The following is a 17,050-nucleotide window of genomic DNA, read 5'->3' as shown; positions in this document are numbered from 1 at the left end:
TTAAGTCATATTGAGAACAATCTTCATTCACTTAATTTTCAAGATTAATATAGCGGTCAGAATCCTGCTGGAACTCACTGATTACGCGATGATTCGGAACGCTGTAAACAATCCAGCTGAGGAAAGGTATAATTATAGTATCGGAATTGCTAGAGTGTATATGTCGGCAAAGAAGTTATCTGTCTCTCCCGTATAGAGCGGTGACGGTAAAATTGCTGGTCAGTGATGCAAGCAACTTGCTCGTTTAACGCGATTGCTGGGTGAGAGGAGCGTGACGCCATTTCCGCCGGAAGAAGATCAAGTCTCTTCACTCCTCCAGGGTGAGGTAGTTAAACGTTTAGTGCCACTATTGTTCACTGTCACTGTTTTGTGCTGATGAATGGCTCCGCAGTGTTTAGCGTCAGTCTTAATTCATTTCCACTTTCCACCTTCTACCCCACCCCATCCTACCCTACTTTGAATACAAACTTACGCCATTAAAAGTTGGTTAAGAACTCTCTTATCCGGCTGTTTACTCGATGTACGTTAGACTTAATAATGCGAATTGAGGTAAATAAACTTGTTCGTTTGTGTCAACAGTTCCTTGTGTCTCTGTTTTAATATGTTATGTCAATTCTTAGCGTCATGTAGCTTCGAATGAGAATGTAGACAGGTGGGAATTACGTCCAGTCTCGTAAACTTAAAAACGGTCATTCATTTTAAATGATAATTCGTAAATTTGAAGCTGCTTTATTGAAGTCAAAATTTGATTAAGTAAGCCGGGATAGCTCAGTCAGTATAGTGACTAGCTACGGGCTGGACGACCGGGGTTCGATCTCCGACGGGGACAGAGGATTTTTCCTCTAGCCTCTGCGTCCAGATCGGCTCTGGGGCCCACCCAGCCTCCTCTACAATGGGTACCGGGTTCCTTTCCCGGGGCGTGATGCTGACCACTCACCCACATCTAGTGCCGAGGTCAAGGAAGAGAGGAGCTATACCTCCACTCACCCCAAACGCCTACATGGCGTATAGTGGGACAAACTTTACTTTACTTAAGCAATTACTAATTCACATTCTTTAACGAATTATAGTGTTTTTAAATTGTATAGAAATTTGATATGGATGTACGAAATAAATTTATAATTCGATATACTGTACACTGTGTAACTTGAGCTGTTATTTAGCTGAACACTTTAAAATACAGTTTAGATTAGAATGTCTCCCAGCCTCTTACAATAATACTTAACAATGATTACACTGTCGCATTTCCGTTATTATTTTTCCAGTTGAAGTAACCCGGGTAATATTTCTGAACACACCCAGCAGGCGTCACCACGAGTCGCGATTTAACTTCCGCCTTACCACTGGACTGTATCGTTGACACTTATGTATTTTAATGATGTGTCATGAATTACAGTGAAACCTTTCTCTGATGACCATCTGGTAAAGTGGTCTTTGTCTTCAAGTACAGAGTTTATAACCCGTAAATGAACTGCATTTTTGTACATAAAAATGTTCATGTTACTACTTAGCCATAGGATGCTCAAAGCAGGGACTGAGATCGGTGATGCTTGTAGCATGCACGCATTCACCGGAAATGCTTACAAAGTTTTGGGTGGAACGCCTGAAGAAGTGAAGGCCACTTAGAAGACCGAGGCGTTGATACGAGGATATTATGATTAATTACAGCAAAATAGGATGTGGAATATATTCATGTTGATCAGAGAAAAGACCGATGTTGGGCTGCTGTAAACACGGTAATGCATCTTCGGGTTCCATAAATGGTGGGAAATTTCTTGCTTAGTTGAACTATTATTAGCTGCTTAACTAGTGTCATACTTAATGGAATTTGTTTTCTATTAAGTTAATAAGATGAACATCTTGAACTTAATTTCAGAACAGGGGTTTCTCTGTAAGGTGCCTTACAATATCAAAAAATTGTAATATTCAGTACTTACACAGAAGAATGTGAAGATAATATTCAATGAAATGTAAAATACAATACAATAATTTAAACGGATCATTTAAAGTGATACATGAGGTTCTCACGGTGGCGAGTATGAAGATGGTTGTTTTCTGGGTTGTTGTAGTAAGGGTGATGCCCTGATGATAGAGGCAATAAAAGCCTCTGAAACGTCAGTCAATTTCTACGAGACTACACGGTGCAACATCGCAAAAGACAGTAATATTTATGAGTCCAGAGTGTTACCGATACACTAACTTGCCCCACGATTTCCTATATTCATACTTTTCCTGTTTTCGGTGTCTTATTTTCTGTTCTTTCAACAACATTCGAACTGGAATCCTACAGTCACATGACTAATAAGATTGTCGGCTAAGACGAGGGACGCTTCGTGAAACAAGCCGGAGCTATTTGCGTGATTGGTAGACCTTGGAGACACGACGTGGGGGTGCGTCTCATAAATCTCGTACGTAATTGTGCGCAACAGCACACCACTGCAGACAACAATAAAGAAAGAGGCTATGCTCTCCATCTGGGGAAACATTACAGTCCGCCCAACGGAACAACTGCAGTGTAAAAAGTTTAAGGCATTTCATGACACTTAATCATTCGGTTTGCCAGCATTTATTGGAACAATTCACGTAATTTCTCGCTCTAAATTAACTAACTAGCCAATTGGACGGGACCAGCATCATTTAACCGGTCAAGAAATTTCTTGTTTCTTCTAAAACTAGAAATTTGTTATCGTATTAAAAAAAAATTACCATTAGACATCAGGGCAGAGGAAAAACATGTACCTCCCCTCCATAATCCCCTCACTTCAAAATCCAACCCAGTGTTTCAAGATTCAAACCCCGGACTTTCGATTTCAGAAACCGTGGTGAGCATGTGCAGTATGCAGGCTTGTTTTCTGCAACGCGTTCTGTCGCGGACATAATCTATGGTACTTCATCAAAGATCACAGCCTGACATTTATACGCCCCGCTTCACACGTGTATTAGTCTCCAGCTCCGTTTCGCTTGATGAAATCATCAGTCACTCGCCCTCTCTGTCATGTGTTGCAAAGCATAGGCTGTGTCGTAATTTAAGAAACGATAAATCCAAAATTGTGTTTACTAGTCATATTGCCGCGAATCAGAAACTACACTCTGCAAAGCGCTTGCCGAAATTATCAACAACAAAAAATCAGGCAGGACTATATGAATATTTGGCGTGAATTTATTGGCGAGTTTCGGATATCCGAAGTTCTTCTGAACGCCTTAACTTTGTCTTCAGCCGTCCTTAAATCCGCGTGTAAATACTTCGCTCTTGATGAAAGTAGGAACGTGAGATAAGATTTAGTTTTTAGATTACTTGCTAAAATTTACTTCCCAAATAAAATTAATATTCTGACGCAGCCATAAAAATAGTTTTTAAAGATCCGAGACAGATCAGTCAGTAAATTAATTAGTCTATGACATGAAAGACTTTGGATCGATTGTCGGCAGTGGCAAATATTATTCTTTTACAAATAGCTGTGGAGCCAGTGAAATCGTCTATCCGAAGTTTACTGCAATCTTTTTCACTGGAGTAAAGCAGCCAGATTTTAAGCTGGCCTCCAGCGTCAATCTGGAGACGAAGTTAAGAATAAATAGTGTTACACATCCAAAATGCAATGAACATACGCAGCGGTCTGATATTATTGTACTTCCTCGTACATAGCGTTTTATTTTACTAGCTAATGTAACCTAACCTAACCTAAAGCCAACCCCTTCAAAGTGTATTTATTTACACGCAAGAAAAATTAGAAAATGGCTGGACGGAAATTAATATTTTTCATAGTCCCTCTGCCATCGTTCACAACAAGAAACCTGTGTTTCGTGGCTCTGTACACCCCTTATTAAGACCTGATAAATACTTAAACTCGTTACTTTGGATAACGATCAGCGCATGCGCGCAACTAGCGTAATTGTACGAAATATGGTTTAGCAGTTAAACAGTGATAACAGCCTGTACAAATTTAAATGAAGCTTACCTTTCCCGGTTTAACTGAAATCGAAGAAGATATATCTTCCAAAACATAGAGATTTTTAAAATTTTAAGATCTTCCAAGTCTTTTTAAGGACAGATGATTTATGAAACGTAAAGCAAAGAAAGTACGAATATATCGCAGTAGCCAAAGACATTCAGAGAAGAATGTATGTTCGTAACAAATCTTTCCATTTACCTTCAGCACAAATGTGCGGCGCTGAGAAAAGCATGCCAAGTACCATCTAAGAGAAATGGTTTAAAGCACGTCAGAATATATGACTTCGTAGGCTACGTCACGAACCACTGTGTCTATCTCTCTCCCCTGTCATTTATTTTCCCGTGATTATAACGAAGACTCCAAAATTGGGCCTTATTTAAATGCATGGTGATTTAACATGGCGAAGGGCTGCTAAACTACAGATACATTTTTCTAGTCATTAATCTTATTATTGTTATCGTTCCCATACTGTTGTGAGGAGATTATAAACATCAGTTTTCCCCGATAGCTAAGCGGTATGCTGTACCTGGTGACATTCGTTACCAACTTTACAGACACGCAGACATAATGGTAGGAGAAGGCACGGTACGGTGCGCTGAGTCAAATGGGGGTCTTTTCACGCTTCATCAAACAAATGCTGATGTTTCTTACCTGTCACACTGATTATCTGACTTCATAAATCTGTTGCGGACGTTCGTTCTTTACGGTACTTCGGAAATATTTATATGTAACCCGAAGATCAACTTTTGATACCTTGATCATTTGTCAGTGTGTTTTTCCCCGTAGATAAATTCTGAACAATTTAATAAATTTTAACGAAACTTGACACGGACAATATAACATTTCCAACATTCTCTCATCAAATTTCCTAACATTGATAGCAACAAAACTGCGAACACTACTGGTGTTTAATCTTGTGTGACAATAGTACATCAAAACCAATAGGTCTACAAATAAGTGTATATATAAACTTCATATAGCCTATACATTTTTCCTGAGATAACTAACAGTTCATAAAGTAGATTAAAATATTTTGGAAGAAATAAAAATTTAGTTAATTAACAGATGTATATAAAAGAATTAAACTAATTGAAAACAATATATAAGAAGAGTTTAAATGTAATGGGCCTTTTGAAACAGATTATAGGAAACTAGTCTAGGGAGGTCAGGTTTAAAACCTTAGACACATTTCACATTTCAATGTTTTGGCCCAATTTGAAAATTCGCTAATTTAGTTGATAAACTAATGTAAACTTTCCACCGACCTGAGTCGAATAATAGGATTTACAAAGGGAATCTCGAGCGAAACTATTGTACCCATGTTTTACGAGGTTCATGTCAAGAGAACAGTGAAACTGTTGTAAACCTGCACAAGTATTTTAAAGAGCGTAGTTAAACAACTTAGTGGCACGATGCTCTCTTGTTCTAAACGTGAATCATTTCCAGTCCAGCTACTGATGTTCTTTTGTCACGCGACTCTGGTACAATGTTCTGTGTACCTGATTCCGTGGGAAAAATGAAGCATTTTCCTTATGAATTGTGGCTGTTTCCAATTTAGAAGGACCATGATCGATTCTGAAGCTCTTAAGTTAACTTCTTTTAACATAACGGATTATATCCGATGATTTATATAAGCGTTTCTGATCTAGGGGTAAGCAAAGTCTCATGGGCGTATTGATAAACGCGGATTAAATCAAGTCTTTGCAGTCAGTATCTTGTAATTTTAAAACATACGATTACATGTAGTTTCATATAGAGATTTACATTCCTATTGAAAAAGGGTCGATGGTAGGCCCTTGTGAATGCAGAACAATTATATTCTAAAGGGTTCTGACGATGGTGTACTGCACTCTGGACTAATGAGGGGTTTTTCTTGGATTTTATATATTGTCAGGCAATATAAAACACACAAACACTTCGAAAAGTGTAACCTCTCTTCGTCATCAGTTGTAACAAGGGGGCACCTACTCTGAGGTGTCCGGTAGAAAGAGCTAACCCCAATCAATGGTGTCATTCCTTGAACGCGAGGATGAAGAGACACCCACTCTTCGAAACGTCGTGTGTTTTAAGATGCCGGAAGATGAGCATAGTCCAAAAACCTCAGTATTGCAGACTGAACAACTATTATCTTCTGAAGAAGGACTCTTTTAGAAATGATTAGTTGTCATCATTTTCTTGTCTCAAAATGAAGTTATCTATACTCATAGGTTAAACTGAAAACAGATACTGAAACTATAACACAGGCTTATATTACTTCAATTTAAAAATGTGTTTGTCGATTATCCCGAAAGATAACTAGTATTGTTATAAGCAACGAAGCATGGACGTTCACCCTTGCAATAGAATTCGGATAGAACTTCCACGCCAGACTTTCAAATGCCTGTGTGCATGCAAGGAAAGGCTGAGGGTCCTTTGCATAAAGATATGCTTCCTGCCTTTCTCTAATGACCAGAAATCGTCCCCTTGTTAACGAAACACGACGGGAGGGAGGTAACTGATGGTGGCGCTTGGCACCGTAGCAAACGTTTGAGAGGTAGCTAAGGGAACATGGCGCACCTACTCCCACACACCAAGTATAAATCATAAAAAAAATAATCACGACAGATTACGCTACGCTTGTGTCAGGATGTCATGGGTTTTAATTACCACTCTTCTTAATCGTTCTCTTATTTGCAACTGCGGAAAGATGAGATAAACCAACGCACTGGAAGCAGAACCATGAAGACACAACACCGCAAATGCTAAAGCTGAAACACAACAGGACACAATCCCAAACCCGTAAAACTCTCTTTTCTTAACTTCAAGATAGGTCAGTTGATGTGGAGGCGTACAAAGTAGATGTATTAGTTATTTTAATTGAATTCAGGTTTGATATCAGAGATCGTGAACTGTGTTGCAGGGAAAATTGATTTGCATACATGGTCATTAACAGAATGAGTTTAGATCATTTAATTTGCTACTTGTTTGCTTCGTAATTAACTAACTTCCTACACGGAGCAGAGTGCTTAGCCCTTGAGAACTTAAAAATAGTACGTTCAGCTAATCAAAAAATTACCCACCTTTCATGAAACCCAAAAGTTATCACAGAGTCCGCCACCGAATTATCCTAAGCAAGATTAATCCAATCCACATCTTCCAAACGCGTTTCACTAAGATTCATTTTAATATTATCCTGCTATTTACACTTAGATCTTCGGAGTGGTCTCTTCCCTTCATGCGTCCCAATCAAAAATTTGAAAGCATTTCACATCTCTTGTTCGCTCCATAGATTTTTAATTGTGCTGTATCAACTGTATCATTTACAATGGTTTGGATTGATTGGGACTTGAACTCAAAGTGACGTTAAGCTGTAGTGTCTCTGCGCTTTAATATACTGATGCCAACGAACTGAACGCACTGCCTATTATTTACTTGAATATTACGAAACTCTCCTACTCGTTTTGTGTTAATATGTCCCCCCCCCCCCCCCCCAACTCGAAGCAAGGTGGCAGGTGCTAACTGAGACACGAAAAGGCCCGTTTGTGAGACGCATTAATGCAACAATAGACGACACAACTACACTTCAAATATAATCTCCGCCTAAGGGAATGACACCGCCCTCCAGATATATCCACGTTAAACCCTATATGAAACCCTTAATTATATCAATTTTAAAGCCACAAAATGGAACAACTGACATCAACTACAAGCTATCCATTTTCCTTCCATTATTTCTTATTAGTGACATTTTCATTCTGAAGCATTCAGAATTACAGATACACCACTTTGCCTCAAGGTTTTATATCCCCGTCAGGCGATCTCATGATTACGTATTAGAGACGTCGAAACATGTCACCAGCCACGTAACCTAAAACATTTACATAATTTCATAGTTCCTGCACCAACGGTCATCTGCAGTACTCCATCACGACAATTCAATCGACCAAAATCAAAGAGTTTGGATAGAACCATCGTCTGTAAAGAGCAGATAAATTTATAGGTCTATATGTCCTATGGCTTGCACAAGAAGACACAGAATTAACATAAAATTTATGCAAGATTTGAGATTCTCACGGAGTTAAAAATGTTGACTGTATTCTCCTGAGTCATGATACCATGTAATCTTGCAGGTGGTTGCCTATATTTCGAAAAAAAATACTGAAAACGGAGGTGATATATGCCACCGAAATATTTGTAACTACAGGGTGGCCCACGAGATGTTGAACCATTTATTTTTAATTTTTTGGTCGTATTGATATTTCAAACTTCGCGCATAGATGCAGTGATTTATGGAAAGTCCTCTAGGGTTCAGCACTGATCAGTTGGTTAAGATGGCTGACAAGGGGCGGCTTACTGTTGAACAAAGAGCGAAATTGGTGCTTTTGTACGCAGAAACAAAGAGTGTGACTGTTACACAGAGACGTCTCCATGCTTTTGTGTTTCAAAGTTTATGTAGTTTGTAAACTTATGTGGTGTAATATTGAATTAAACCTAAATATAAATAGTTCAACATCTCGTGCGCCACTCTGTACCTACAAGAAAACATAACGTCATGATCCGGATAACAAGAGTCCATAAAAAATTAAGTTTTGAGTTATTTCCGCAAAGTGTAATAGCAAGAGTTGAATTAAGGCACACAGACCAACGTGTCCGACGGAATAAGAATTAGTAATACTGGTTTGGTGCTACGTACAAAAAACAAAAAGAACATGCAGCTGCCATTTACAGTGACGTATCGTTCCCAGTGCGCATTATGTCTGGTCGCGCATATCGATTTAGATATCGATCAGGGTCCTAATAGCAATTAGGCAGGTGTAAAAGTAGAGGTGTCTGTGTGTAGTGAATTAGTCAAGCAGTTCAAAGCTGGGAGAGTATTTTATGCATATCATGATTTATCAGTTAAATGTTATCCACAATATATTCAACTTGATGTTAAATGTGCGTTACTTCGTCAACATTAAGGTGCTGACAATTCCAAACCTTCGCAGTCTGACGTAAATCAGTTGTCAGGCTCAGGATGTAGGTACCTAACGTCTCGCCTGAAGACGGAAGCAAAACCACTTTCCGAAACGTCGTGGTTTTTCTTTTAAACAAAGACGATGGAAGAAGTTCAGATATCAAACAATTTTCAGTGTAATTCATCATCGTCAGAACCCTTTAGAATTAGACTGTTAAGTTGCCGCTAATGGCTTTGTTCCATCGAGTTAATTATTTGCTGTATCCCTACTGCATAAATCAAGTAAGAAACAATATCAGAGGCATCAATCTCCAACTTGGAAAAGTACGGAATTATTTCGACTCAAAAATACAGTCTAATAAATTTTTAGCGGTTGTATTTAAGCACGTTTTGCAGTACCTACTCTTATAAGAGTACATTATGCACCGTGAAGTACGCCTGTATAAATCTCGATACTGTCGTTTACTAACAGATGAATCCTTCTCCCATTTACTTCGACTTGCTGATGTAGACAAATGTATATAAAAATGTTCGTTTCTCATAGCGGTAGTTATTTCTGTTTTATCAGAAGCAAATTCACCGGTATTTTAATTCTGATTAACTACAATGTAATACGTCAAATTACTTTTATCTTATGAGTCCAATTTTTATTCGCATCGGTAAAGTAAAAATACATCTACCTAACCCGATTAGCGCGTAGCATATGAGGCAGAGTAAAGGTACAATTTGGCTGCACGCGACAGAGACAAGCGACCGAGGCAGGCGACAGAATTGCGAGACCGAGACTGATCGCTTCCTGTCTGCTCTCTGTACAATCGTATGAAGTACAATTACGAGCGCGAGACAAAGACAGGCGACAGAGACAAAGCACAGGAGACCGCGACGGGCTCAGGAAGCACGTGTGTTGTTGAGTAAAATAATGGCAGAAATTAAATTTACTGGTGACCAAGATGAGCAATTGGTAGAATTAGTAGCAGAAAACCGACCACTGACCACCGACAGAAAGATCCTTCTTCGCGTCTGGTTTTGAATATTGAACCCATAGGTTTTCCTTGTTTCTTTCGCAACAAATAACACAGCAACACAACATCTTCTTCTTCTTCGAGGAACCTTTTCAGAAGCATTTTTGTACTCATTTTTCACAGAATGTGTGCACGTTTGTCTCAACAAAACAAAGAAAACAAACACTTTGCCGCATGTCTCGGTCGTCACCTCAAAAGTGTGTGGCGACAAGCTGCGATGTGTCCGTCTCTGTCGCGTGCAGCCAAATTGTACCTTAAGGCCTCTCAGTGCTTGTAGTTGGGCAGGCATGGATTGCATAAAAGTATATTTGTGCATGTTGTTTGTGTGGGAACGAAACTCGGTATCTTACGTTGAATATAGACCATAGACAGAGCTGACTAAGAACGAAGTGGCGAGGAGAATAGTCGGATGCAAGGAATACGAAACAATAAAATGCACGAGAAAATAGTACAATAAAGATCTTCACAATTTATAATGTTTCTCTATCCTTATTATTAAACGAAAATAGATTAATATAAGTGGCATGTACAATGAACGAGAAGCTAATGAGAAGAGAGTACTAAATACCGAGGCATATACAGACAATAACATTAACATGAATTTCATGTAAATACAATGTAAATTTGTTGACTGGGTTCTTGGATTATGGAAGAAATGGTGAAACCTCACACGAGTTAATGAGGATTTTCACATTTCTTAGCATTAAAATAATGTTACGACACCAAGAACACCAACGTTGGTGGAACATGTAGAATGCATGCGGAATCGCCAAATTCATAATAATTTGTTTTGTTGAAACAGGGAGACAACTTAAGGAACTTAGGCATAGGTGGGCGAATAATGTTAAAAATGATCAGATCTAAGACACACAGATTTTAATTCTGACGGATTCAACTGGTCCACAGTAGAAGTGAATGACGGGAATTTTGTAAACAAGGTGATGGAGCTTCGCGTTCAATAGCATCAGTGAGGTATCTTGACCAGCTAAGCTACCTTTCACGTTGGAGTCCATAACACACTTTGTTACAGAAGCACGCGGGTGTTCTGACTACACGGTAGCCACTGCGCGGTGCGCAAGGCACAAGGATGCCTGTACTTCTCACCTTTTCTTGCCTACAAATTCCTTCTTAACCTCCGATGTTAATCTGACTCCAAGTTGGCCGGACCCAAGCTGCGTCTCAGGGTAATGGGGTTGTAATTCTCGCCTTCCCAAAACTTCACCTGAAGAATTCTTCTTACGTCACATATTATCAGGGGTGGACAAATTGCATTTATTGTTGCAGTCTTAACCCCTCTTTGTAAGAAGCGTTTGCTAACCTGAGGAGTGCCTATTAAATAGCTGTGTTCATCTGTCTGTGACTCTTTCTCCATTCTCAAGAAGTAACTCGATAACGGATAAACAGAATTTCATGAAATATTACACTGGAGAATTTCAGAAAAAGTAGAGAAATTTCACTTTTAATGGATATCTAAGATTTTAAAGACCACTTTAACCAAGGGCATAAATACGTAAGTTTATCCACAATAAGTCCATTTGCATGAAAACAAATGTTTCAGTTGTTTAATCAGAAACCACAACAGAACCTACATCTTGATGTAGTTTAGACTGCGATGAAGTCACATTTGTTATATTCAGTTAATATAGCTCTCGGTTGTCATGCGACTATGATGTATATTTAACCTATATTTTAAGCTAGTATAAAATACTATTTTAAATATGCCGTTCATAAACTAACAGTTTCGCACTGTCAATATTATTATTAAAAGTTGTAACGAATAAAACGTGATTCATACATCAGAAATAACTAGTGTTTATCTAGACAGGCAATTTAGTAGCCTAACTCTGTGGTCAGAGAAATAGGAAGGAAATTACTTAAATGGTAAGTAAAAACAACTTGCTATCACAGCATCTTCACAGATCGCAATCTTAAATGTTTTGGAACAATTTAGCAGACAAAGTATACAAACAATGCTGATCATATTATAAAAAGTATCAGCTGTTTAAAGTCAAATTAAGACTACTTTACTACTATAAGCAATAAGTAAGCAACAATACATCTTATGCGGTACAGTTCGACACTCGTTTGCTCTGACACACATGAAGTAATGTCCACGGTAAGTAACAAGTATTTTAATCACAAAAAATTAATTACCTCAAAACATTAGTATGCACTACAATTGGATTTCACGTTTCAGCGAAATATAATATGTGGAACATTTTATAGTGGCTATATCATGTACTTGTTCATAGTGTAAAAACTATGATACCTTCGTTGCTTCGTTACTGTCTGACAAAAAACAACGACATGGAAATGTAATCAATAATTTCCTTAAAAACAATCAGGAACAATGGGCCTAATTGCACTTGCAAAGTGTTATGCACGACAGAACATGTGCAGTTGTTTAGTACATGTACTCTAACGTCATGTCTAACTTCGTCCTGTGTCCGTTATCACACAAGAATGAATTATCGTTTAAGATCTCTGAAGGAAAAACCTACAATTCAATTAATTATATTTCGTCACCTTATTATGACTACCGAATCAGTTTCCAAACACATAAAAAATAAGAATAATTCATGACACACATTGTACATTCATTAAATTTTCAGACACACACACACGTCTATGCTATTGTTCAACTGGCAGTGTATTCCATTTAAGTTTATCATCGTAACATGTTCATATACGAGTTGATAATAACATTTTCTTATTCAAACAAGTGCATACCCTTCAGTGATCGGAGGGTTAAAATGCTACATAGTCTACATTTTAAATAATAATATCATTATAGAGTCTGTAAGCTTAAACTGGAACAATATATGAATGCAAAGAAACAAAATAAGATTGTATCTGAATGTCAAAGACTATCACAGAAAGCAATGGATCACGAATTATGAAACAAATGAGCACAACAAAAACAAGAACACATTAATGGCCTATATTCTATACCAATTCTGTCGAACATATATTGATGTATTCTGATCCTATAAGATCGTGTAAATTTGGCAATAAATTTGTTCTTATATACTAGCAAATTAAGTATAGAAGAAATTCCTGCCTTATAGCAAGAATATTCAGAATCTCAGAGTGGTGAACTAATCTGAAACTAATTTTTATGTATTAATTTGTAGCTTATTTAACGACGCAGTAGGAAGTTCAATGTATATAAACGAATAATAAACTAAAGAAGACATGGATGAAGGCGATTGTGGCCTAATTTTTGGAATTTGCCGAGGTTTACCTGTGAGAATCTAAGAAAAGCCACGGCAAACCTAAATCAGGATAACAGGTCTTTGGGCCAAAATTTGAAACTAAAACCCCCAGAATATGACGCAGAAGTGCCAACTACTCGGATTCTATGTTTTAAAGATTCCATAATGAAGAATTTATTGATTTACGCTTCAAGTTAACTCTAATGACAACCTCGCAGCTTAAAGGAGAAGATTATTCCCTAATATGGACTAGACCCGAATGTGGTGACAAACTATAACGCACGGATTTCGAACTAGGTCGAACTTCCCAGGAATAGGATTAAAGTAATGCAAAAAGTGGTCTGTTATAACCCTCTATGCATTTAGTGTTTATAGAGAAACAATTACGAGTTACAGAATGTTTTGGAGCAAATCGTAAGGAAATAAGTCATTATGTAGGTAATAAATTGATAAAAATATAATATTCAGATAGAACTTAGTGAAAAGCATCCCAGTTTCATCGTTTAAAAGGGAAGATTTACTGCGTTTCAGTAAGTAAACGGAAAAATATATGTCAAAAAACGATATCAAGCGGCGATGGGTTGTCAGAAATTTCACTGTTATGAAGTGTCGACAACTTTATGTCACGACGGACCAAAGATTTGTACAGCCCTGGTCTCGTTATCTCTTTGTAATCAGGATAGAGCGACGGGTACCGCGTGAAAGCGCGGTAGCATTCCAATTGAATTCTTGTTTCAGTGCGTCCATCTAGCTGCTTGTTGTTGTTTTGTTCTTTTATTACTGTTTTATGTTTGTTTGGTGACATTCCTCGTCTTGTTTCTCTCCTACCTGATGCGCGCTTATTAACTTTCCAGCTACTCTCCAGCGTCGCAGTCCGGATTACACTACACAATTCTCCAGCAGCAAACACGTTACGCGGTCTGATTCCGCGATTAAATTCCCAATGATGTTTACTTTACATGATTTGAGGTTTTCACGGCGGTGAGTATGAAGATGGCTGTCTTCTGGGTTGTTGCGCTGTGTAGTCTGGTCGATGTTTACCAACGTTTCAGAAGTCAAACTGCCTCCGTCATCAGAGTATGAAGATTTATGTCTTCTGGGTTGTTGCGCTGTGTAGTCTGGTCGATGTTTACCAACGTTTCAGAGGTCATACTGCCTCCGTCATCAGAGTATGAAGATTTCTGTCTTCTGGGTTGTTGCGCTGTGTAGTCTGGTCGATGTTTACCGACGTTTCAGAGGTCATACTGCCTCATTCATCAGGGCGATTCTTAGTATGAAGATTTCTGTCTTCTGGGTTGTTGCGCTGTGTAGTCTGGTCGAAGTTTACCAACGTTTCAGAGGTCATACTGCCTCGTGACTAGGCGTGACTTACAGTATTGACGTGATGAATTGTGGCCATAATTGTCAAAATGTTCAAAACGTTACCTAACCTATCAAAATTAACTGAGCAAACCTAACCTAACCTAACAGCACAGCGTAACTGAACGTGTCTTGCGTTCGTGTCGAGAAGGAATCATCAAATTTGTCGAAACGTCGGGAATTTACAAGGCGTGACTGAAAGTGAACAAGCGTGACAAAGCGTGACTAGGCGTGTCCTGCTATAAAGGCGTGACGAGAGGTCACCTTTAATGTTAAAATATTACGAGGATTTGAAAAATGAGTCTAAGCGTGACCAAGCGTACTCAAGCGTGACAAAGCGTGACTAGGCGTGACTTATTCTAACGGCGTTACGGGATGTGGCCAGAAGTGTCGCATCGAGACGAATATTTACAAAACGTGGCTAAGCGTGATCAAGCGTGACAAAGCGTGACTAGGCGTGACGAATTGTGGCCATAAGTGTCAAACATCACAAAAATTTTCAAAACGTTACCTAACCTGACAAAATCCACTAATCAAACGTAAACTAACCTAACTTAACAAAACCAAACCCAACCCAACCCAACCTAACCTAACCTAACCTAACCTAACCTACTCCAAACAACCTACCCTAACCTAACATGTCGTAACTTCATCTAACGTAATGCAAAGTGGCAAAAATTAACCGAGCCGTGCGTAACATAATAAGTGTGCCGTAACATGATATAGTGACCAAGCGTGCTCAAGCGTGACATAGCGTGACTAAGCGTGTCGTGCGTTCACGTCGTGACAAGGAATCACGAAATATGTCGAAATGTCGGGAAATTACAAAGCGTGACTAAAAGTGACCAAGCGTCACAAAGCGTGGCTAGGCGTGACCAGGCGTGTCCTGCTATAAAGGCGTGACGAGAGGTCACCTTAAATATTAAAATACGACGAGGATTTGAAAAATAAGTCTAAGCGTGACCAAGCGTGCTCAAGCTTGACAAAGCGTGACTAGGCGTGACTTATTCTAACTTAGTTACGAGGTGTGACCAGAAGTGCCGAAAAAGGACGAATATTTACAAAACGTGGCTAAGCATGATCAAGCGTGACAAAGCGTGACTAGGCGTGACGTAATGTAAGGGCGTGACGAATTGTGGCCATAAGTGTCAAAACATCACAAAAAATTTCAAAACGTTACCTAACCTGACAAAATCCACTAATCAATCGTAACCTAACCTAACACAACTTACTTCAATCAACCTACCCTAACCTAACATGTCGAAACCTCATCTAACTTAATGCAAAGTGGCAAAAATTAACCTAGCCGTATGTAACATATCCTAAGCGTGCCGTAACGTGATTTAGTGACCACGCGTGCTCCTTTATTGAGGGGTCCGTATACTGGGCACTCCCTACAAGGTCAGGGGCCATAATCGGTGGATCCAGTTCTAACGAGAATTTGAAAACGGGATTCTTGTGCGGGGTTTTCGAAAATCACGGTTTTTATATTATAGTCAGCTCTGTCACTGTGAATTGCATGACTGGAAGTGTGTTAAATTCCTTAACTACGTCTAAATTCCAATTTATATTCCAGACGAGTACAGACTGCAGTTACCTTAATGAATTTTATTTGTTGCCGTGATAATATGAATAAAAACACTAGTGATAAAACAATAAAACTAAGCAATTCCAGTCCTGTGACCCATTTTACTTACCAATAGCGTAATCTAGCCTTTTCTGTCATATGGAGCGACGTTTGAAGTCTCCTGTTTTCTCGCCAAACAATTAGGTCTTCTAATGTTGAGTACCAAGCCATCTGGAAAGAACCACCGATCAGATTAATTAAACAATAATCAATGACGCGGTAAAGTTTTTGAGTTTTGCCTACACCTATATGTTGGTGCCCTTTAGAGCGACCTCCATGTGTCGGATTTACGAGCTTGTCAGGCAGGTCTAATTAGAGGCTTGGACAATTTTCCTAGAAAGCAGCTACAAACAAGGCGACAGAAAACTGTTTCCATGTTACAAAGGAAATTACTAGGCGGATGGTGGCGGAATCATAGGCATATATTTTCTTTTCCACATATAATTGAGCTTTTCTCGCATTCATAAGGGAACTGATGAAAATAAACCATAAGCCATTCGATATGAAAATCCAAAATAAATTAAACACTGTAACAATGCACGGCCCGGAATGGATATTTTAATAATCACACAATTAGATATAAATGTATTACGTCTCCTAATGAGGGGTGGTTTTAAAAGTCTGACAATGATTTGAAAAAAAACACAATTTTACGTCTATTCTAAGAATGAATCATATCCTGCATACAGATACATGTGGCGTATGATCCAGCGTATCCCAAACCATTCTTATAATAAATAAAATCACACATAGGATGAAGACAAGTTATATTGTAACTAAGAATCATTATTTGAAAACGTACGGGTCGTGGGTTATTTAATTACGACGTATAGAATGTGATGTTATTTAATGTCAAATTGCTGAACTCAATACAATTCGATTTGATCAATAAACACACAATATGACTGTGACTCTAACACATCCCACGTCATGCAACCTGC

At 38.6% G+C, this 17,050-nt stretch overlaps 1 protein-coding gene across 3 annotated transcripts in view; it reads right to left on the bottom strand.

Annotated features, from left to right (window-relative positions):
* Positions 1-17,050, bottom strand: part of LOC110839403 (Fanconi anemia group J protein homolog) — a 147,879-nt gene that overhangs the window by 96,293 nt on the left and 34,536 nt on the right. For all 3 annotated transcript variants that reach the window (XR_015537450.1, XM_022083568.2, XM_087357390.1), the window contains one exon: positions 16,180-16,280. The gene's annotated coding sequence lies outside the window, so the exon portion shown is untranslated. Of the gene's footprint in view, positions 1-16,179; positions 16,281-17,050 lie in introns of those variants that run through there.

This window comes from Zootermopsis nevadensis, unplaced genomic scaffold (assembly GCF_977971745.1).
Source record: "Zootermopsis nevadensis isolate Lab colony 2312 unplaced genomic scaffold, Znev_1.0 Znev_ptg000028l, whole genome shotgun sequence".
Lineage (NCBI taxonomy): Eukaryota > Metazoa > Arthropoda > Insecta > Blattodea > Termopsidae > Zootermopsis > Zootermopsis nevadensis.
The sequence above is the reverse complement of the archived record's forward strand: the minus strand, read 5'-3'. Positions and strand labels throughout refer to the sequence as shown.